At 43.6% G+C, this 24,643-nt stretch overlaps 1 pseudogene; it reads right to left on the bottom strand.

The window, feature by feature from the left end:
• Positions 1-9,864: 9,864 nt before the first annotated feature.
• On the bottom strand, positions 9,865-9,982 carry LOC126177831 (5S ribosomal RNA; annotated as a pseudogene).
• Between the last annotated feature and the right edge of the window lie 14,661 nt (positions 9,983-24,643).

Raw genomic sequence — 24,643 nt, 5'->3', positions numbered from 1 at the left:
TGCATTCACCCCTCTGTTATACCAAAAGTAAACTTTGTTTTGCAGATGTTACACCTTTTTCCACTTGCGACTCAATTTTACAATGCTTAACTGTAGTTCATGATTTTCAAGTATGCAAAATCCAATGCTTAACTGCAAGATGATAACTAGAACTTCAAATTCGAAAATGACAGTTGATACATACACTGACAGCGTCGCGCCGCGTTCAGCGTGGCGGCGCCGGATTTCAGGCGGCGGGTGGCGCCTGGCCGGTGGCCGGTAGCCGCTGCAGTACGAGGAAATGCTCGAGCGTGAGCTGTTATGATCGCGACGCAGCCACGAGCTGTCCAGCGGAATTGTTTCTGGAATACTTGTTATTGCTGGTGGGTAGAATATTAAGCGAATTATCTTCGATGTTCAGTCAGACTCATAACTTTGGACCGAAATGTGAAAAAAAAATGCAGTTGGACGTGAACACGCGACTGTAAGTTTAGAATACACGACGATTACCACTAGACCACGGGCTCACACAATCCGAGAAAATCTCGGAAGTTGACAACAATTCCTCCTAACACTTCCGCATCTTACAGTGTTGCCAGATTGTGCAGATGGTTCAAATGGTTCAAATGGCTCTGAGCACTATGCGACGTAACTTCTTAGGTCATCAGTTGCCTAGAACTTAGAACTAATTAAACCTAACTAACCTAAGGACATCACACACATCCATGTCCGAGGCAGGATTCGAACCTGCGACCGTAGCGGTCGCTCGGTTCCAGACTGTAGCGCCTAGAACCGCATGGCCACTCCGGCCGGCGCAGATGGCCGGACTTAGAATTGTCAGGGGCGGTCAGTTTTACTGGGCACCTTAAGTGAAGGGCTCGGACTTAGTCTCTGTGGCGGCCGGCCGGCGGTCAGTTTTTATGTCTAAGACTGTACGTTGTTGGAGAGCTGGAATGACGTAGTTGCACGAAAGATACTCATAACGCTTGCCAGTGACGATACAGGTAACAGGACTGGAAGCACCCGTCTCTTCGAAAAAATATGGCCCTATGGTAAATGATGCCGTAAACCCGCACCACACAGTGATCTTTTCAGGATGATGTGGCACTGTTTGATTTGCGTGTGGATATTCGACAATTCTGTGTACTGACAAATCCTGTCACGTGGAAGTGGGCTTCGTCTGTCCACAAAATCTTCCATGGGCAGTCATTGTCCATTTCCATGCGAGCAAGAAATTCTAAAGCAAAGGTCTCTTTTGCTGGCAGGTCAACAGGAAGCAACTCGTGCACATGGGTAATTTTGAATGGATAGCGTAGGATGTTTTGTAGGATTTTACCCACCGTGCTCACCGGTATGTCCAATGTTCGGGCAATTCTCCGTGCACTACACGTTTACACACCACCACTCGTCTGCTCCTGCATTGCTGTGGCCACTGCTTCCACTGACGCCGAATCAGTTCGTTTCCTCCCTCTAGAAGGTTGCACATCAAAAGAATCCGATTTTTGTTTCAGTTTCCGAATCATTTACTCCAGACCCACGGCAGTCATCGGGCCAACGCCTTTTTTGAAACACTTCAGTGTCCGGAACTCCGCAGAGTGACGTGTGCACAGTCATCATTCTTGTAATACAGCTTTACAGGCAGAGCACGATCCTGTATTGAGACAGTCATGGCGAACGTCGCAGACGCGAAAGGAGGAAAAGCCGTGTACCCGGCGTGTTCATACCAACTTCAGTGGGTTGTGCGCATGACAGGTGTTTTCATTTACGTTTTCTGACACATACAGCGCCATCTATTGATCAATTTTCACACTTTTTTTCTTCTTCCATACGTTTCCCCCTTCTCCGGTAATATTCAGTTGCAATTTGAGTCATTCTGACCAGTGTTGTTATTTCTACAGCGTTTTGAAAGTTTAATTATAATCACCCTGTATTGTGTATACTGAAGACCTCGATTAAAAACTGCATCAGGATTAGTCTACGTCTATACTAATGCTCCGCAAGCCACCTGACGGTGTGTGGCGGAGGGAGCTTCTGGAACCGCTGTCTGATAGCCCATTCCCTGTCCCATTCGCGAATGGCGCGTGGGAAGAATGATTGTTGGTAAACCTCTGTATTAGCTGTAATTTCTCGAATTTTCTCGTTGTGGTCGTTTCGCAAGACGTATGTCTGAGGAACTAGTATGTATTAAATGAATTCGCAATTGCGAATATGGACAACCACCAGGTGTAGCTCGCGATAAGCGGGAAATCAGGGTTCGAGACCCGATCCGGCACAAATTTTCACTGTCGTCATTCCTTTATACAGCTGATGGTTGTCCATATCCGCAATTGCCAAAAGATTTGATATAATTCATAACGGCTTCATTATACCGTGAAATAGTTCGCATTCTGTAATGAATATTAGTTGCCGCATAGCCTCTCCCCTCTCTAATTATTTATTCTATTTCGAGTCTGTGTGACCACATGAAATGAAGTGCGCAAATGTCTTTTGTCTCGCACAATCTCACGTAGACTTTCCAGGTTGGAATCCATTACTTTTGTGATGCCATTGATCCATTTCATCCTTGGCCGCCCTTTCCTCCCCGTGTTTTCGACCTTCCGCAACATTAATGTCTGCTCCAGCAGATCACGCCTTCTCATGATGTGCCCAAAGTGGGTCAATTTTTGTTTAATGTCAGATCTTTCAAGGAAAAAAAAGGGCTCTAAGCACTATGGGACTTAACAACTGATGTCATCAGTCCCCTAGACTTAGAACTACTTAAACCTAACTAACCTAAGGACATCACACACATCCATGCCCATGGCAGGATTCGAACCTGTGACTGTAGCAGCAGCGCGGTTCCGAACTGAAGCGACTAGAACCGCTCGGCCCCTGCGGCCGGCGATCTTCCAAGGAACAATCTGGTTTTATTTGCTGTAATACTGAATTTTTTGTTGTCATTGCGATCCGTGAACTCTAAAAGAGATTCCTCCAACACCGCTATTCACAGGAATTTATTCTACACCTTTCAGCCTTTCTTATGGCGCTGTGCTGCGATCCGTGCGTCACAACTGGAAACACCATAGCCCTTGGCATATGGCTCTTTGTTGTTAAAGTTATGTCTCTAATCCTTCAAATGTTGTTAACATTCGACATTACGTTTCTACCAAGCACTAAGCATCTCTTGATTTCGTATCTGCCGTCACATTAGCAGAAGTCTGTGAGTCGAGATAATTGGGCACAGAAACTATCTCCATTATTTCATCTCCTGTATCCAATGAAACTGTCGTAATTTTCTTTTCCTTGACAATCGAATTCAGACCAGCTTTTGCAGTGTAGTCTTTCACCTTATGTAAGAGGATACGTAACTCTTTTTCACTTGCTACCATCAGTAGGACATCGTCTGCATATTTAAGTTTGTTTATATTTATCCAAACAATTTAATTTCGTTTTCTTTTTCATCTATCCTGCAATTTCTCGTAATCTGCTCTGCATACAGGTTAAATAAATAAGGTGACGATATGCAACCTTGCCGTACTCCTTCCTGAATCTTGACTCACGTAGTTGATTCATATAGGGTTCATATAGGGTTCTCATCGTGGCTGCTTTGTCAGAGTATAAACTGTGTATGAGGTAGATGAAGTGAACTGGTACTCCTATGTTTTTGAGTACCTACCATAATTTGTCGTGGTCCGCACAGTCAAAGGGTTTAGCCTAATCAGTAAAGCAGACATACACATCTTTTTGGAATTCTCTTCCCTTCACCTGAAATTCATTGGATGTTGCCAGATTGATCTCTGGTCACTCATCATTTATGAACTCCAGCTTATTCTTGTAGTAGCTCTCGGCCTTTATACTTGTGAAGTCTTTTTTGTAAGCTTCTAAGCACGGCTTTACTAGCATATGAGATAAGTGACAATTTAAATATTTCCTTTCTTGAAATCAGGATGAACACTGAACTTTCCCGATCTTTGACCACTGTTGGGTTCTCCATATTAACCGACGAATTTAATGCAACTCTTTCTTCGCTTCGCTCCAACGACTTTTAAAGACTCGGCTGAAATTCTGCGATGTCCACTAAGCTGGTTTCTAGCAATATTTGCTAGGGCCCATTTGACTTCACTCTGTAAAATATCTTATTTTGGTTCTAAAATCACATTATATTCTTTATCACCAGGATGCGGTTTTAAAACTGACTGAAATCGACTGTTAAAATAGATAATAACTACAGCCATGGAATCATACCATGAGAATTCTTAAATAAAGTATTACATCCACAGCAGGTGAGCTAGGACAGGCTATGACGCTTGTAATGACCAATCAACAGAACGGATCAAATAAGTCTGATAAAGACGTCAAGAATGGTTGGTTGGTTGATTTGGGGAAGGGGACCAAACAGCGAGCTCATCGATCCCATCGGATTAGGGATTTCAAAGGAACCATCCAGGCATTTGCCTGAAGCGATTTAGGGAAGTCACGGAATACCTAAATCAGGATGGCTGGACGCAGGTTTGAACCGTCGTCCTGCCAACGCGAGTCCAGTGTGCTAACCACTGCGCCACCTCCCTCGGTTGACGTCGAGACATTGAGTGCATTTACAAAGAAGACGTCAGCACTAAATTTCCAAAAACTGTAGTATCTGTGTAGCACAAGCAAGGAGGAGCTTTGGTAACAGTAAACGGGCGACTGTCTTTGCGATTGTGGTGTGAACATTGCTTTACGGGAATAACCGTTGCAGGCTAACGAAACACTGCAAAAGCAACAATGTACATGTTTTAATGCAATCTTTGAATGCATATTACTGGCCAGAAAGAGAGATTTAAAATATTAACTCTAGAAACTTTACTTGACTGAACAAAATTTAAAATGTTAGAACAAATAGGAGATTTGAGCCAGATTAACGACATTGCTGAACTATGAGCTGTATCAGAAATTTCTGCTCGCAGTATGTAGAGAGTAAATCGTAGTTCAGCGGATTCCAAGCGTTATCACACTGGAGCGCATCTTTACTGTGTACGGTGTGCACAAGCGCGACGTTAGTAGATTGCTTAAATTAATTTTTCCAGTAAGGGTTTAGATGAAATGTATTCTGGTTGTATATACGTAATATGAAAACTGTTGTGCTTTATTTTGTCTCGGAAAGTCTTTTAGTTTTGTAAAAATCAAGGAGGATGACTAAGCTTCTTTGGTGAATCAATAACGAAAGTTTGATAATGTTATTCGTAACGCGATTTTCAGCAACTGTACCTCTGTGCACACCTGGAATGTTATCAAATGAGTGAAATACAGGGTTTGCATGAACTCTTCCCCTAATTATGAAAAAATTATTTCTAAGGAACTACGATGCTAGATGAACGAGTGCGGTTTGCTGGAAATGGTAGCTTCACCCGCAGAGTTTTTTTTATGGATACGCTTCCACATGCGATGTTTCCTTGGAAGTGGTCGCTTAACTTACGAGGTCTTCATGGATACACTTGTACACCTGCTCTGACAGCATCTGATTTCTTTTATCTATAGCTCTCTTGTGACAGGCATCGTAATTCCGGAGTGCTGCTGTCACATTGGCTATTGTGGAGGAGAAAGCGCCAAGTGTTATATTGTATCATGAACCACAGTCTCCCATTACAGTACTGCGACAATTCCCAAGGGGCTGTGGTCGAGTTCTGCCAGATGTGAAGTGCATCAAAGTATGATACGAAAAGAGACTGACATATTCGTGACAAGATGACAAGCGGTAGACCGGGAATGTGTGACTACACAATTGACACCGTGTATATAGCGTTTCAGCTGTCTCAGCAGAGGTTGACGAGTGGTGTTTCCAGATTAGAGTACCTCAAGGAACTGAGAAGCTTCTGTTCATGAATCAGCATGGTTTCGAGAAGCATCGCTCGTATGAAGCTCAAATTGCCCTTTTCTCAGATTCTATACTGCGAACTGTGCATGAAGGGCAACAGCCAGATTCCATATTTCTAGATTTCCGGAAAGTATTTGACACCGTGCCCCTTTGCAGGCTGTTAAAGAAGGTACGAGTATATGGAATAAGATGACAGGAATGTGAGCAGCTCGAAGACTTCTTAAGTAATAGAATCCAGTATGTTGTCCTCGACGGCGAATTTTAATCAGAGACAACGGTATCGTCAGGAGTGCCCTAGAGAAGTGTGATAGGACCGCTGTTGTTCTGTGTATATGTAAATGATTTGATGAACAGGGTGGGAAGCAATCTGCGGTTGTTTGCTGATGATGCTGTGGTGTATGGTAACGTGTCGAAGTTGAGTGACTGTAGGAAAAAACAAGACGACTTAGGCAAAATTTCTAGCGTGTGTGTTGAATGGCAGGTAGCTCTAAATGTGAAAAAGTGTAAGTTAATATGGAAGAGTAGAAAGAATAGGAAGAATAAGCCTGTGATGTTCGGTTGCAGTGTTACTAGCGTCCTGCATGACACATTCAAATCGTTTAAATATCTGGGCATAACGTTGCAAAGCCATTTGAAATGGAATGAGCATCTAAGGATTGTAGTGGTCGACTTCGGTTTTTTGGGAGAATTTTAGGAAAGAATGGTTCACATGTAAAGGAGACCGCATATAGGACGCTGGTGCGACCTATTCTTGACTATTGCTCGAGTGTTTGGGATCCACAACAGGTCGGATTGAAGGAAGACATCGAAGCAATTCAGAGGCGGGCTCCTGTATGTTACCGGTAGGTTCGAACAACACGTAAGTGTTACGGAGATGCCTCGGGAAGTTAACTGGGATCCCTGGAGGGAAGGCGACGTTCTTTCTGGGAAATACTATTGAGAAAATGTAGAAACCGGCATTTGAAGCTGACTGCCATACGATTCTACTGCCGCCAACGTGCGGGGACAATTATTGAACTACATGAAAAAAAAAAAACGTAAATTAGTTACAAACTATGGCGTGCGCACACTTTATTCAACACGTAAACGTCATTGAAGATATTCGGATTTAGGTTATGATATGTTCGATATGCCTGCCATCATTGGTGATGATGTGGCGCAGACGAATAGCGAAATTCTTCATGACCCGCTGAAGTGTCGAAACATCAATGTTGTCAATGACCTCCTGAATGGCTGTTTTCAGCACAACAATGGTTTTGGGGTTATTTCTGTACACTTTGCCTTTAATATATCCCCAATAAAAGGAGACGCATGTGCTCAGATCCGGAGAATACGGAGGCCAATCGAGGGCCATGCTAGTGGCTTCTGGGCAGCCCAGAGCCAGAATGCGATCCCCAGAGTGCTCCTCCAGGACGCCACTCTCCTGCTTCTGTGGGGTCCAGCTCCGTCTTGCATGAATCATATCTTGGAGAAATCAGGGTCACTTTGGATAATGGGGATGAAATCGTCGACCAAAACCTTCACATACCGTGCCATCAAGCAATATTGTGCCGATAATTCCGTTACTGAACATTTCACACCACACAATCACCCGTTGAGGGTGTAGAGACTTCTCGATAGCGAAATGCGTATTCTCAGTACCTCAAATGCGCCAGTTTTGCTTATTGACGAGCCCAGCCAAATGAAAGTGTGCTTCGTCACTAAACCAAACCATACTAATTCACATCGTGCCCCGTGGTCAACTGCTCAGTTTGAACGTCCTAACGCATACTGTCCTGAAGTTATGACGATTTTATTTCCTATAGTTCAATAACTGTCACCCCGTACGTTGCGCCTAGGGACCAAGAACATAACATACGAGAAATTAGGGCTCATATGGAGGCATATAGACAGTCGTCTTTCCCTCACTCAATTTGCGAGTGGAACAGGAAGGAAACGACAGGATACCCTCCGCCACTTCTAGTACTGTAGCTTACGGAATGTCGATGTAGTTGTAGTTTCTGGTGAAGATTTTACACAAAAGGTTGAACTTCAATGCATACGAAGGACAACTCCTGAAAGTTTAGCAGCCAGATGTTGGGCCCAGACGTGCTCAGTTTGCTAGGAGCATGCTAGAACGAATCGAAGCAGACCATGACTACCTTAATAGTTTGTTATTTTTACGAGGGGGAGTTGGAAAATAAGTTTCCCTGACGACTGCGGGCAGAGTTGTGTGATATAGGCGAAAGACGGCACGGCAGGTGAGTGCGCACTTGCAAGACACCGATACGCCATTGGGTAGAGGTCGTGCGCGATCAAGCAGATGGCGCTGTCGCAGCGCTTGCGCAGAGTGGAGGCCAGCGCTCAGTCTTTTCCCGCAGTTATGTGGAGAAGGTGGTTTTGGAGTCGTGGTCAAAGGCAGAAGTAAGAGCTGTTATCCGCTATGAATGGGCACGTGGAGTATCAGGCACAGAAATTCATAACCGCCTTGTTGAGGTGTATGGATCAGGTGTGTTGTCGAGGCAAATGGTGCGGCGATGGTGCCAGCAATTCTGTGATGGACGTCAGCAAGTGCAGGACATACCGAGACCTGGACGGACGCGCACGGCCACCACAAATGTAAATGTGAGGAAGGTGGATGACATGATTAAAGCGAACCGGCGTATCATCACCGATGGAGTAGCGGCAGAACTTGGACATGAGCGAGCTCACAAGATCATCCACGACATTCTTCGATACAGGAAGCTGTCAGCACGATAAGTGCCTCGCTAACTGACCCCGACACACAGAGCGTTCAGCTCGTGCATTACCATGAATCTGGGAATGACCTGTTTCGGACTGTGACGGGGGATGAAACATGGGCCCACCATTACACGCCTGAATCGAAGGCCGCATCCATGGAGTGGAAACATCTGTCATCACCTGTCCGAAAGATGTTCAAAAGCACACCGTCTTCAGGTAAAGTGCTACTCGCCGTTTTCTGGTACGCCAAAGGAGTTTTGCTGCTGGACTTTTTGGAGGATGCAACCATCAATGCTGCGCGGTATACTGTGCCACTCTGTCGAAATTGAAAGAGGTGATTCGGAAAAGACGGCCTGGACTTCTCAGATCTGGCGTTCTGCTGTTGGATGACAATGCGAGACCACATACGGCGACGGCAACGCAAAACCATATTGCAATTCTTGGTTGGGAGCACCTACACCATCCGCCTTACAGTCTCGCACCAAGTGACTTCCATCTGTTTGCTGCTTTGAAGAAGACTCTCTGCGGAATGCGCTTTTTCTCAGCAATGCTGTGAAACAAGCCGGTCAACGATTCTTCCGTATGCAACGCCCTGATTTTTTTCCCGGAACGCTTTTTGAAGCTTATAAAGTGGTATGACAAATGTCTCAATGTACTTGGAAATTATGCAGAAAAATAAAGATATGTCTTTAATGTCTCATTTTCTTTTTTTTTCCTTTCTCGCACAACTCCGACCACAGTCGACAGGGAAAACTTATTTTCCAACTCCCCCACGTACCATGAAGCTACTTTTCACATCACCGGTAAAGGAAAGACGGCATAATGTCCGGGTCAGGGGTTTGGAGAAGCCACATATCATGGTACAACAGATAAGGAACATCCCGAAAATAAATGTGTGGTGTGGCTTAGTGGACAACACAGTTATTGGAAAGTTCTTTTTCAGTGAGCTGCCCATTACGGGGACACTTTAGCTCGACATGTTGGAACTGAACGTTTACCTCAGTTACATATATTTTAACAATGAGTAGTGTTTCAACAGGATGTTACACCGACACACTGGGGGCCCTTCGGTAGCAGTTTTTGGATGAAATCTTTCCGGACGGAGTGATTGGTAGAGTTGGTTCAAGATTATGGTCCCCACATTGACCAGACATAACCCCTCCTGAGTTTTCTATAAAACTAAACTAAACTAAACTCCTCCCGAACAGGCCATGAAGGCCCAAAGGTACCGATCGCTCTCCCAGCCGTATGCCAGTTTCCGAGACTGGAGCCACTAGTTCTCAATCAAGTAGCTCCTCAGTTTGTCTCACAAGGGCTGAGTGCACCCCGCTTGCCAACAGCGCTTGGCAGACCGGATGGTCACCCATCCAAGTGCTATCCCAGCCCGACAGCGCCTAACTTCGGTGATATGACGGGAACCGGTTTTACCACTGCGGCATGGCCGTTGGCGACTTTTCTATGGTATTACGTTAATAATAAAATATTCAGTTCGTCAGTTCCTGATGCGTAAAATCCTACGACACTAATACCGGACACTGGACCGGCGGTGACGGAAGGGATGTTGGCAAAGATACAAAGAAAAATTGGGTATCGCCTAGTAGTTTTACGAGCAACAAACAAAGGACCGGTTGAATTACGTCGACGAAAAATTCTATAAGCTGAACCACTATTTGGAACAAACGGCACAGCCGTACCTGACATGTTGTTGTTGTTGTGGTCCTGAGTCCTGAGACTGGTTTGATGCAGCTCTCCATGCTACTCTATCCTGTGCAAGCTTCTTCATCTCCCAGTACCTACTACAACCTACATCCTTCTGAATCTGCTTAGTGTATTCATCTCTTGGTCTCCCCCTACGATTTTTACCCTCCACGCTGCCCTCCAATACTAAAATGGTGATCCCTTGATGCCTCAGAACATGTCCTACCAACCGATCCCTTCTTCTGGTCAAGTTGTGCCACAAACTTCTCTTCTCCCCAATCCTATTCAATACTTCCTCATTAGTTATGTGATCTACCCATCTAATCTTCAGCATTCTTCTGTAGCACCACATTTCGAAAGCTTCTATTCTCTTCTTGTCCAAACTATTTACCGTCCATGTTTCACTTCCATACATGGCTACACTCCATACAAATACTTTCAGAAATGACTTCCGGACACTTAAATCTATATTCGATGTTAACAAATTTGTCTACTTCAGAAACGCTTTCCTTGCCATTGCCAGTCTACATTTTATATCCTCTCTACTTCGATCATCATCAGTTATTTTGCTCCCCAAATAGCAAAACTCCTTTACTACTTTAAGTGTCTCATTTCTTAATCTAATACCCTCAACATCACCCGACTTAATTCGACTGCATTCCATTATCCTCGTTTTGCTTTTGTTGATGTTCATCTTATATCCTCCCTTCAAGACACCATCCATTCCGTTCAACTGCTCTTCCAAGTCCTTTGCTGTCTCTGATAGAATTACAATGTCAGCGGCGAACCTCAAAGTTTTTATTTCTTCTCCATGGATTTTAATACCTACTCCGAACTTTTCTTTTGTTTCCTTTACTGCTTGCTCAATATACAGATTGAATAACATCGGGGATAGGCTACAACCCTGTCTTACTCCCTTCCCAACCACTGCTTCCCTTTCATGTCCCTCGACTCTAATAACTGCCATCTGGTTTCTGTACAAATTGTAAATAGCCTTTCGCTCCCTGTATTTTACCCCTACTACCTTTAGAATCTGAAAGGGGGTATTCCAGTCAATATTGTCAAAAGCTTTCTCTAAGTCTGCAAATGCTAGAAACGTAGGTTTGTGGTTCCTTAATCTTTCTTCTAAGATAAGTCGTAAGGTCAGTATTGCCTCACGTGTTCCAGTATTTCTACGGAATCCAAACTGATCTTCCCCGAGGTCGGCTTCTACTAGTTTTTCCATTCGTCTGTAAAGAATACATGTTCGTATTTTGCAGCTGTGGCTTATTAAACTGATTGTTCGGTAATTTTCACATCTGTCAAGACCTGCTTTCTTTGGGATTGGAATTATTATATTCTTCTTGAAGTCTGAGGGTATTTCGCCTGTCTCATACATCTTGCTCACCAGATGATAGAGTTTTGTCAGGACTGGCTCTCCCAAGGGCGTCAGTAGTTCCAATGGGATGTTGTCTACTCTGGGGGCCTTGTTTCGACTCAGCTCTTTCAGTGCTCTGTCAAACTCTTCACGCAGTATCGTATCTCCCATTTCATCTTCATCTACATTCTCTTCCATTTCCATAATATTGTCCTCAAGTACATCGCCCTTGTATAGACCCTCTATATACTCCTTCCACCTTTCTGCTTTCCCTTCTTTGCTTAGAATTGAGTTTCCCTCTGAGCTCTTGATGTTCATACAAGTGGTTCTGTTATCTCAAAAGGTCTCTTTAATTTTCCTGTAGGCAGTATCTATCTTACCCCTAGTGAGATAAGCCTCTACATCCTTACATTTGTCCTCTAGCCATCCCTGCTTAGCCATTTTGCACTTACTGTCGATCTCATTTTTGAGACGTTTGTATTCCTTTTTGCCTGCTTCATTTACTGCATTTTTATATTTTCTCCTTTCATCAATTAAATTCAATATTTCTTCTGTTACCCAAGGATTTCTACTAGCCCTCGTCTTTTTACTTACTTGATCCTCTGCTGCCTTCACTACTTCATCCCTCAAAGCTACCCATTCTTCTTCTGCTGTATTTCGTTCCCCCATTCCTGTCAATTGTTCCCTTATGCTCTCCCTGAAACTCTGTACAACCTCTGGTTCTTTCAGTTTATCCAGGTCCCATCTCCTTAAATTCCCACCTTTTTGCAGTTTCTTCAGTTTTAATCTACATGTCATAACCAATAGGTTGTGGTCAGAGTCCACATCTGCCCCTGGAAATTTCTTACAATTTAAAACCTGGTTCCTAAATCTCTGTCTTACCATTATATAATCTATCTGATACCTTTTAGTATCTCTAGGGTACCTGACATATTCCCCTAGAAATAAACTTCTGTAGTCAGGAAAACGCTTTATCTTCACCTTCTACATATGTACATATATATTAAGGTCGTCGTTGAGGTTATCAAAAGCTTTATGTTGTCGCGACATTTTGTTCTCTCTCTCTCTCTGTCTAGAGTAGGCGTTACTCAGAAGCCGATGAACTTAAATTACCTTACAACGCGATAGCCAATATATCGCATTCTATCGGTCGTAAATTCTTGGTATAAGCTTGGAGTTTATCGATTGCTCCTGAGAGCAGCTTCGTCTGCTTTATTAACCGGTACATTGTCGTGATACGTGAGGTAAGGGCTGTTAAAAATTTATTATAGTCTGAGATAAATCACGAATCTGATACGGGGGCGCCATAAATTGGGATGCCCGTGGTTAATTACGTTAAGACGTGCAGTCTGCGCTCCCATAGAAAATCGGGAGCATGGATTTCTACTTTAACGGCTGACACTGCGCTTCCGTGCTAAAATATGCACAGGAAGTCATAATAGTGAAACATATACGAACGTTTAGCAAAACAGTGCGTCAAGAATAGTGTTACAGACAATAAACTGTATTTTATAAAAAGATTTTCGACAGTTATCTGTAGATTTAGCTTTTTTTTAAAAACTATAAGTTCAGTAAATGTAATATACATCAGTATTTTGAAAAAATTATTTCAATTAAATCCATCTCATCCTGCGCTCATCACATTCATACGTCAGGTATTCATTTGCTTTCATCTGTTCATTTATTGTAAAGTAGCTCAGATAATGGAACATTTCACAGTATATTTATTGCTTATCTTTCTCTTTCGTCGTTAGAGTTAAATACATATTACGCGCAGCTCTCCCGCTCCAGAATGTGAATCCAGGACTTTTAATCAAAATAGTTTCATTATTGGATATTCTTGTCACAATTATTACCTACAATTTTACGTAAGTGGAGGTAAAACCCCAAGTGGGCTAAAAACCTAAAACGAGTTTTATCAGTGATTGGCATCGATTCAGGGGTCGACCATCAGGTGGAAGATTTGTCTTATTGTAACTTATTGTTCCATGAAAGTCAGTCCTGGCAGGTCGGTCAAGAGGTGATAAAATGAGGTAAGTCTGTTTTTTTAGTAGTTACATGTAACTTTTGTGATATTTCACTTGAACACTGAATAAGTTAAGGATTCAAAAGAAGAATCAATCAATTACTCGCTGATATAACTGCATTTGATCTTCACTTTCACGTGGAAATAGTTGTTCCCGTTGGCTTCCAAACTCAACAATAGAGCATTTGTCAAAAATGGCGAAATGGGGCAAATCCTTGCAGGTGTTTCGGGATAAATCCCCGCTACTCCAACAATGTCACGAGAGTTCTTCGATGAGAACCTCGCAAAAGATGACATTCAGCACACACTGTGTGAGATTATCACACCTGAAGATATAATTCCTCTGTCTAAAATAAAGATTTAGGGGAAATTTCTGGTATAACATTGAAATCTGTGCTTCTAACGTCGACACCCAGTTAAGAACGAATGGAAGAAGAATGCATGGGAAAAGAAAAGCTTGCCACTGAGTAGGAAAAAGAAAAGAAACAAACGATGTAAGCTAATTTCATTACATCATTTCCAAAAAAGGAAGAAAATAAATCAAAAAGCCCGTTGAGTATTCTTCAGAGTCAGATTCAAACTTCTCACCTCATGACAGTACCTAAGATATAGAAATAGACATACTAATTGGCGAAGTATCCGAAGAAGACCAGGAAGAAGAAGAGCCTGATACAGCTTAGCCTCAGTAATTGTTCTCATTCAGGTTGCCCCACTAAAACTCCTTTTGTGGAGAAGAAAGTATTATGTTTTGTACACATATTTTCAAGCATTATGTTCAAATTCACGAGAATTTTCAGTTCAATACTGTACAGAGTAATTTAACTACAATTTTTAAGGATGTTTCAAGGGTTTTTATTAGGCAGTCATCCATTTTTATCAATGTTTGTCACAAATGCATCAAAGATGCGCAGTGTGGGGCTTTATCCCACATGTTACACCCCCACATCACTGACCACAATTTGCAGTAGGATTTTGGAGCATATACTGTACTCGAACATTATGAATCACATTGAAGAAAATGACTTATTGATACATAAGCAACACGGATTCAGAAAATATAGTTCTTGTGCAACGGAGCTAGCTCTTTATTCCCATGAAGTGATTTGTGCTGACGACAAGGGATCTAAGATCGATTCCATATTCCCAGATTTCCAGAAGGTTTTCGATACCGTTCCTCACAAGCGACTATTTATCAAATTGTGTGCATGTGGAGTATCCTCTCAGTTGTGTGACTGGATTCGTGATTTCCTCTCAGAGAGGTCACAGTTCGCAGTGATAGACGGTAAATCATCGAGTAGAACAGAAGTGATATCTGGCGTTCCGCAAGGGAGTGTCATAGGCCCACTGCTGTTCCCGATTTACATAAATGATCTAGGTGATAATCTGAGCAGCCCCCTTACATTGTCTGCAGATGACGCTGTAATTTACCGTCTAGAAAAATCATCAGAGAACCAATTCCAATTACAAAATGATCTAGAGAGAATTTCTGTATGGTGCGAAAAGTGGCAATTGGCACTAAACAAAGAAAAGTGCGAGGTCATCCACATGGGTACTAAAAGAAATCCGATAAATTCTGGGTATACGATAAATCGCACAAATCTAAGGGCTGTCAGTTCGACTAAATACGTAGGGATTACAATTACGAGCAACTTAAATTGGAAAGACCACATAGATAATATAATGGGGAAGGCGAAACAAAGACTGCGCTTTGTTTGCAGAACACTTAGAAGATGCGACAAACCCACTAAAGAGACAGCCTACATTACACTTGTCCATCCTCTGCTGGAATATTGCTGCTCGTTGTGGGATCCTTACCAGGTAGGATTGACGGAGGACATCGAAAAAGTGCAAAGAAGGGCAGCTCATTTCCTGTTATGGCTCAATAGGAGTGAGAGTGTCACTGATGTGATACGCGAGTTGGGGCGGCAGTCACTGAAACAAAGGCGGTTTTCTTTGCGGTGAGGTCTATGTCCGGTATTTCAATCACCAACTTTCTCTACCGGATGCGAAAATATTTTGTTGACACCCACCTACGTAGGGAGAAATGATCATCATAATAAAATAAGAGAAATCAGAGCTCGAACGGAAAGATTTAGCTGTTCCTTTTTCCCACGCGCCATTCGAGAGTGGAATGGTAGAGAAGTAGTGTGAAAATGGTTCGATGAACCCTCTGCCAGGCACTTAAGTGTGAATTGCAGAGTAACCATGTAGATTTACATGTAGATGTAGAGCCGGCCGGCGTGGTCAAGCGGTTAAAGGCGCTACAGTCTGGAACCGCGCGGCCGCTACGGTCGCAGGTTCGAATCCTGCCTCGGGCATGGATGTGTGTGATGTCCTTAGGTTAGTTAGGTTTAAGTAGTTCTAAGTTCTAGGGGATTGATGACCTTAGAAGTTAAGTCCCATAGTGCTCAGAGCCATTTGAACCATTTTTTTGTAGATGTAGATTGTGGGGTACACTTTTGTTTTTGTTAAATTGTCAATTTCTCTGTAATTAATAGTCAGACAGTCTATGTCTTCAAATTGAAATCATGTGAAAATCTGATCCTCACTGACCACAACATTAAAAAAAATTGAAAATTACGGGGATTAACACCCACTTACCCAATTCCCGTTTATCCTCTCATCTGAACTCATATTTTTCCCAAATTTCACTTTCGTCTCACTATTTTCCCTTATTATTTCTACCTTTTTGCTATATTATGACATTCTCTCCTACTGTTTAATTAAATTCAGCATTCAGTTTATACTCGCCTTCGTCATTGACTATATTGTGAATTTATGCTTTGATTTAAAAGGGCTGAAGGTAAAGATGCAGCTTTTCTTAGCTGTTGCTTAACCACTACATCGAACAAGCAAAGAAGAAAATTAAAGGAAGGTCCAGAAGAGGGGTTAAAATTAGGGATAAAATTATATCAATGGAAAAATTCACTGATTACGCTGCCATCCACAGAGAACAGGAGAACAGCAGAAAATGTCTATCAATGGAACAATATACCATCCACCATTCACAGTACGGTTTCTGGCAGAGTATGTGTGTAACTTAAAGGTAGAGGTAAAATTGCTTAAATGATGTGTGGAATGACGGTCTAGCGATCACCGAATATGCACTGAGAGAAAACGAAGGAAAGACAAAAGTAATGAGCTGAAGCAGAAATGAGGTTAGCCAAAAAATTCACTTCGGAACTGAAGCCCGTGTAGCAGACAAAGTGAAGGATTTGTGATATTTTGGAAGCAAAAGAACGCATGAATGGCGTGGCAAGGATGACATAGGAAGCGGAATAGCACAGGCAAAGGGGGAGAAGTCACTAACCGAATAAAACAAATCCTCAATCCTTTCGGTGACAAAATGTTTTGTCCAGTGTAACAATGAAATATATATCAGCATGTGTTTTTTTGAGAAGAGTAGGCAATAAAATTCCTTAATTTATTATACAATGGAAAATCTAGAATGGAATGTAAAAATACTGTGAAGAGGATAGTTACGACTCACCACACAGCGGAGATACTGAGTCAAAGATAGACACAACAAAAAGACTGTCAGGAAGTGAGCTTTCAGCCAACCAGACCTTTGTCGGGAACAGACAAAACACATACACACACACACACACACACACACACACACACACACACACACACTCATTCACGCAAACGCAACTCACACATACATGCCCACAATCGGAGGGTGCTAAGGCCTCAGCAGCAAGAGGCTGTCTACAATAATTATTATTTCGATCAGTAGTTACACTTACATTCATCAGAACAAAGGCGGCACTTGTACAGACCAATTTAAGGTCAGACCAGATAAGATAATTAAAGAATAATAAACGACACATGAGCGGTGTAATAGTATATATAGTAAAACATAAAACAAGCCAGGAGCACTAACTCCATACTGTATGTTTATTCAAAGAGAAACATGATGCTTTACACAAAAATGGCTCTGAGCACCATGGGACTTAACATCTGAGATTATCAGTCCGCTAGACTTAGAACTAATTAAGCCTAACTAACCTAAGGACATCACACACATCCAGGCCCGAGGCAGGGTTCGAATCTGCGACCGTAACGGTCGTGCGGTTCCAGACTGAAGCGCCTAGAACCACTCGGCCACACCGGCCGGCTAAATACACTCCTGGAAATTGAAATAAGAACACCGTGAATTCATTGTCCCAGGAAGGGGAAACTTTATTGACACATTCCTGGGGTCAGATACATCACATGATCACACTGACAGAACCACAGGCACATAGACACAGGCAACAGAGCATGCACAATGTCGGCACTAGTACAGTGTATATCCACCTTTCGCAGCAATGCAGGCTGCTAATCTCCCATGGAGACGATCGCAGAGATGATGGATGTAGTCCTGTGGAACGGCTTGCCATGCCATTTCCACCTGGCGCCTCAGTTGGACCAGCGTTCGTGCTGGACGTGCAGACCGCGTGAGACGACGCTTCATCCAGTCCCAAACATGCTCAATGGGGGACAGATCCGGAGATCTTGCTGGCCAGGGTAGTTGACTTACACCTTCTAGAGCACGTTGGGTGGCACGGGATACATGCGGACGTGCATTGTCCTGTTGGAACAGCAAGTTCCCTTGCCGGTCTAGGAATGGTAGAACGATGGGTTCGATGACGGTTTGGATGTACCGTGCACTATTCAGTGTCCCCTCGACGATCACCAGTGGTGTACGGCCAGTGTAGGAGATCGCTCCCCACACCATGATACCGGGTGTTGGCCCTGTGTGCCTCGGTCGTATGCAGTCCTGATTGTGGCGCTCACCTGCACGGCGCCAAACACGCATACGACCATCATTGGCACCAAGGCAGAAGCGACTCTCATCGCTGAAGACGACACGTCTCCATTCGTCCCTCCATTCACGCCTGTCGCGACACCACTGGAGGCGGGCTGCACGATGTTGGGGCATGAGCGGAAGACGGCCTAACGGTGTGCGGGACCGTAGCCCAGCTTCATGGAGACGGTTGCGAATGGTCCTCGCCGATACCCCAGGAGCAACAGTGTCCCTAATTTGCGGTCATGGCGTGCATCCGTGCGTCGCTGCGGTCCGGTCCCACGTCGACGGGCACGTGCACCTTCCGCCGACCACTGGCGACAACATCGATGTACTGTGGAGACCTCACGCCCCACGTGTTGAGCAATTCAGCGGTACGTCCACCCGGCCTCCCGCATGCCCACTATACGCCCTCGCTCAAAGTCCGTCAACTGCACATACGGTTCACGTCCACGCTGTCGCGGCATGCTACCAGTGTTAAAGACTGCGATGGAGCTCCGTATGCCACGGCAAACTGGCTGACACTGACGGCGGCGGTGCACAAATGCTGCGCAGCTAGCGCCATTCGACGGCCAACACCGCGGTTCCTGGTGTGTCCGCTGTGCCGTGCGTGTGATCATTGCTTGTACAGCCCTCTCGCAGTGTCCGGAGCAAGTATGGTGGGTCTGACACACCGGTGTCAATGTGTTCTTTTTTCCATTTCCAGGAGTGTAGTATCACTACATGCCAACTACGTTTGTGACTGGGAATGGGCTTAACTATTAATTACGAGTTTTGGGCTGTAACCTTCCACTTCCAACCACACAACTGTTTCCAGACACTTGACGGTTTTTACCGGTTTCCATGTTGGTCGTGAATTGTGCTGAAACTCGCGAAGCATTGAACATTACTGTATGAGTATTTTATAAATGTATTATGTGGTTGAGAAACATTTTGAACTTCCATACATTAATGGTTTATTTAAGATTCTAAATATTGTGTTCGTACTTTCTTGGACAAATAAGGGTACATATCTGAAGCAGAATATTTTCTATACACAAAGAGACTTCACAGTGATATAGTGTATCATAATGCATAATACCTAGTACAGGACAGTACACAAAAAAGCATTACATAATTGGAGCTGGTAATGTGTAATGACTTCTCTGTTAGGGCGGTAGCACTGCTCGCATAGTACAACAACTTTCCACTCGGGTATGCCGCTGTTAACTATTAAGGAATCTGCGCAGGATACCATGGCCGATGCGCAGTGACCAATATTCGTCCAAAGCGCTGGACGAGTTCATTCGTTTGTTCAGAAGGGGAGGCCAACAGTGTTTGCCACATTTCGGCCAGTCGGTGATGCCAGAATCGAGGCACACGTCCTGCGATCTTTCTCAAACGATTTTACAGATAGTATCTGGTTAAAAAATTAATTTTTGTGTTACTTATAGCTTTATGTATCAGATTCATGATGATGTGCCTATCATTTCGTTAATGGTCATAGTTATTGTAATATTTACACGGAAGTAAGAAACTGCACGGAGTTAAAAAAAGTTTGAAATGAAAAATAGGGTCGCTATGATTTTGCTTTCAGTGCATATTACATAATATGTTACTGCATATGAAATTTAGCTGCATATCGAATATTTTTAGACTTGGATGGAGGTCTCTGTGACCTGTAATGAGATTTTGGCAGTGGCATGCAAAGAGGAGAGTATTTTCCCATTTTGGTAGGACGCATCTGCCACCACAGCGTCCTTTGGAATGGAATGATTAAGTATTACGCCACCGCTGTCCCAGAACACAGTCCTATTTTTTCAGCATATGCGCTTACCTGTAGCTTTTTGATTGCTTTGAGTGCGTGTGCTTCCATTGAATACAAGCTTCATTTCAGGATTAAAAACCGGCATCCATGTCTCGATCTATGAAAAGAAAGTCCAATACGTACGTCTTCAGGCGTCAACACAGCTTGACAGCATGCCACACATGAAGACTTGTGGTCCTCCGTCAGCGTTCGTGGCACCCACTTGGGTAGTACTTTTTGCACTCTGAGGTCTTCATGCAGTACTCTGCCCATAGATCCCACGGGAACTGCCAACTTTGTAGGCGATGTGCTCCACACTCATTTGGCTATCCTCGAAAATAAACGTCCTCCACTCACTAGATGATGTCGTCAGACCGACCGATGCGAGGCAGAGATTGTCTTGATTTGTTGCCACACGATGTTCTGTCTTCTTTGAACTCTCGCACACATTCATGACACCATCACCACATGTCTCACTCAACTGGCGATGAAGTTAAGTAGGTGTCACACATCGTAAATGGAGGAAGCGAATGATTTCACGGTGTTCTAGTACTGAAAAAGTAGCCATTTTAAGTATCAAAAACAGTCCTTACTGTCGCCGCTGCCGCTAGAGTAGTGTGTCCCGGAGAGGATGCCATCTCAATCTTGTATTCACGACAAGTGCACGCGTATTTTAAAAACAAATCTCATGTTTATATATGTTTCCAGTACTGAGAAGCAAAAAAAGTGGGTGGTATCATATCTTGAACGCACCTCGTAGGTTCCTGTGGCGAGTAACACCCTGTTCCTAGGAACTGTAATGAGTCACAGCCGCACAAACAATGTAACATTCTAAGGAACCAATGCCTTGTAAGTGCGCCAATATTACCCTTAACTATACGGAACTATGTGTGATATAACGATTGTTTGGTGAGAATGACAAAAACTACTAACTTGACCGAACTCTGGGGATTACAGCCCTCCAATGTTCTCCACACCTATAAATACCAGATCCGTCCCATCCTCTGTTATGCGAATGTTGCATGGATCTCCTCCCCACTCAAGAGCTATCAGCCCCTCCAAATCCTGGAACGCCATACACTCCGACTCGCTTTTCGCATCCGTTTACCTTGCCCCTTAAGGAACCTTTACCAATTCATCAATTTGCCGCCTCTCGTCACTCCAACTGAACACCTCCGAAAAATCTACACCATCAGGAAACTCGAATTCAACAATCGTATCGTTTTCTGCTTTCCAATCTTCATGCGGGGATGCCCCTGTACCAACACATCCCGCCAACTCTCCACGTACACACCCTCCACTTGCTCTCCCAGCGAAACTTCAACCACCTCCCCCTCCCACATCCTGAACTCCGCGCCAACATTTACCCATTCTACCAGCTGTAGGTACACCCCACCCACTCCAACTTATCAGGGCTTTCTCTCCCTCCTCTTCTCACATTTCCTTACCCTCGTTTTCCCCCATCTCCCTTTCTTTCCTCGCCCCCTTTTTCCTAACAACTATTAGTGTCACGAGTCCCCCCCTATACTCCACCCCCTCATCTGTCCCAACAGTCACTCCTACCACATCGCTGTTATGCAACAGTCCTCCATCCTTACGCCACCAAGTTCCTACCCTCCTCACTGGTCCACCTTTTCCCCTTCAACAACTGACTTCCGATCCCATGGCAGATCCTCCCACTTTATAGTGACAGGAAAATGCTTTTTTTTAAACATCAGTGTTTCAGCTACAAGTTTTCAGTGTGCGTTTCTTGTGTTCCGTTTTACCGTTTATTACCGCTGTTTTTGACTACCACTGCAAGAAGTCATTGAGCCGTGGTAAAATTTGCTGTTATGAAGAGCGCGCCGCAGCGCGTAGTGTGAAGCAGTCGCCCTCCGTTTCTGGCGGAGGCGCCGCTGTGGCAATCACAGCTTTGGTGTGTTCCTCTGGTGGAAAAGGGGAAAGGTTGCCTGTTCACGTGCACTTAAGGTGCGCGATGAGCTAGGTAGTGGGAGTTGATCAGTGGGAGTGAGGCTGGGTCAGTCTCGCATCACCAGTTGCTGGTCTGTCTCTCGTTCGCATTTGTGCGGCAGTTAGTGTCTGTCTGTCGTCGGAGTGCTAGTATGTCTGTCGTTTGGATCAAACATTAATGCCAGAAAATGAGAGTCTTGCCACTCCGCCAATAACAGAACTCAGCGAGTGATCGCTCGGTCGGGGCTGAGTGCCTGCATCTCAGTCTGCGCGTTAGGCTGCCAGTCTGCTCGAGTTGCCCGGGCAACGGTCATTGGCGGTTGGATCGATCGGTTGGTCGGTCGCGCACTGAGACACAAGATGACTGGTCTGCCTTGAGCGTCGGCGCATTTCAGGTCCGCACGTGAGTCCAGTGGGCCGTGCCGTATAGAAAGCGGTAGTGGCTTCACGGTCGACAAGAGAGCAACAGGAGTCAAACCACGACATCGGGCTGGCCGGCGCGAGCTGCGACGCCGTGAGACGGGAGATCGGCGCGCCTTCCTGCGTCCGTTGAAGCGGCTGGCAGCGGACGGTTCGGGAGAGCGTTTTGAGCGTGCTGGGCCAGGTCTTCGCCAGACATCGCAGTTTATTAAAGGTTAAGTGATTCGTGATAAGTTGTTTCATTTACTTGTTAAATTCTACTTGTGTTCTTGGTCAGTCTCTCGTCCCCAGCTTGCTCGTCTGTCTACCGTCCACATTTGTTAGGCAGTTAGCGTCTGTTTGTCTGTTCGTCCGTCTGCCATATGTTAATAGCTGCCTCTGTCATGTTTGTCGATATCGGTGTTAAGGAATTTATTGCTTACGGTGTAAAGGACGAAGTCCTGAAATATGTTTTTATCTTGCCTATCATCTTGAGAGACGGTATATGTGTAATGTAGAGTATGTTTGTATATTTTATGTAGGACTGCATTTCATGGGTTTTTATTTAAAAGGTCATTTTAGTATATAAAGTTGCCACCCTTCCACCGTAAGAGTTTTCTTTTAAAAAGAAGTTGTCCTTTCGGTGGCAAGTAATTTTTTTAATGTGAGGGTTTTGTACCATTTCCATCCCTCCTACGGGGTGCATAATTTATGTGTTTGTGTGAGTTGTTAAAATTTTTAGTTTAAAGTAATCTGGTGTGTTGCAGATTTGCACCAGTGTAGTCTCTCAGAGGTTGTTGTGAGCGACCGTGTTGAAAGGGAGCGGCAAGCTTCTCAGCCCGAAAGCTCATACTCAAATGAAGAAATTGTTAATTCTGCCTCTGAATAAATTGTAACTTGATATTTAGAGGGTGCTTTCTGATCATAATTTTTAAATCTGTTTTTTTTTAGTAAAGGGTTTTTAGGAACAAATTTCCATTTGTTGAAAGAAATTTGTTTTCATCACTTACCCACTGGCAACTACTTCCACGCTCGCATAGTGTAATTAAATGTGTTAATGTTCTTGATGAATCGCTAGTAAATAAAGTAAATTCTTTAAGAAAGGATTTTGAAATTAAATCCACGGTTCAGTCATCTATCACATATATAAAAAGCCTCCATTTTATTTTTCGCATTAAAAAAGTTTTAAATTCAGTCTAAATGTCTCCACTAATGTGTTTCTTGTTTTTCGTCCCATTTTACCTTTTTTTGTCAATTGCCTGAAGAGCGGGTGTACTCCTGACAGCCCACCCCTTTGCCCTTAGGGGGCGCAGGTGCATGAAATAACAGTAAACCAAATATTGATGAAAGTGACCAAGATGGGAGATGGGAAGTGCCATTACACTTAAACAGTGGTTTAAATACTAATATACTTACGTCACTGAAAGACGAGGAAAGAGTATGAAATGTTATTATGTTGGGTTTTCTGTGTTTAGCAAGATGTGAATACCTACGAAAAGGATTTCATATGCAACCTTTAATGTTATATGATTAATCTGTGTTTTCTGACAGGTAAGATTCTGTTTGTTTTATGTTCTTGGCACTGATCAGTTGTAAGTGTGGTAGTATCGAAACAATAATAATGAATTTAATTGGACCTAGTCCATCGTTTCGTAGTGAAATCTAAATCTTTATTTCATTTATTGAGAACTGAACAGTAATTTGGATAGCAATTCGTCGATGTAGTCTAGGACTGTGCTGAAGCCCTGTTGGGTGGTGTACCATAGCAAACATATTTGCGATTTATACTTCATAAAAATACCTGCATGTTACTGCACACAAAGTTCGATAATTTTTCATTGATATACATAAGTTTTATCATTATGCTACATAACGATAATCAATCATTTACTGTTCTGCTCGGAAAGAATAACCCGATTTTAAATTTCGTGATGCAGAAACATAGGCGGATTGATGACAACAAATCTAACACACATTTAGCAAATGTTTTAAAACTTGCTGTTGTACTTTCTTTCTGCTCGCCTATGTAATCCATCTTTGCCTTAGTTACTGCTCGGAAAGAATAACCAGATTTCAAATTTCGTGATGCAGTAACATAGGCG

Source organism: Schistocerca cancellata, chromosome 3 (assembly GCF_023864275.1).
Source record: "Schistocerca cancellata isolate TAMUIC-IGC-003103 chromosome 3, iqSchCanc2.1, whole genome shotgun sequence".
NCBI classification, from domain to species: domain Eukaryota; kingdom Metazoa; phylum Arthropoda; class Insecta; order Orthoptera; family Acrididae; genus Schistocerca; species Schistocerca cancellata.
The sequence above is the reverse complement of the archived record's forward strand: the minus strand, read 5'-3'. Positions and strand labels throughout refer to the sequence as shown.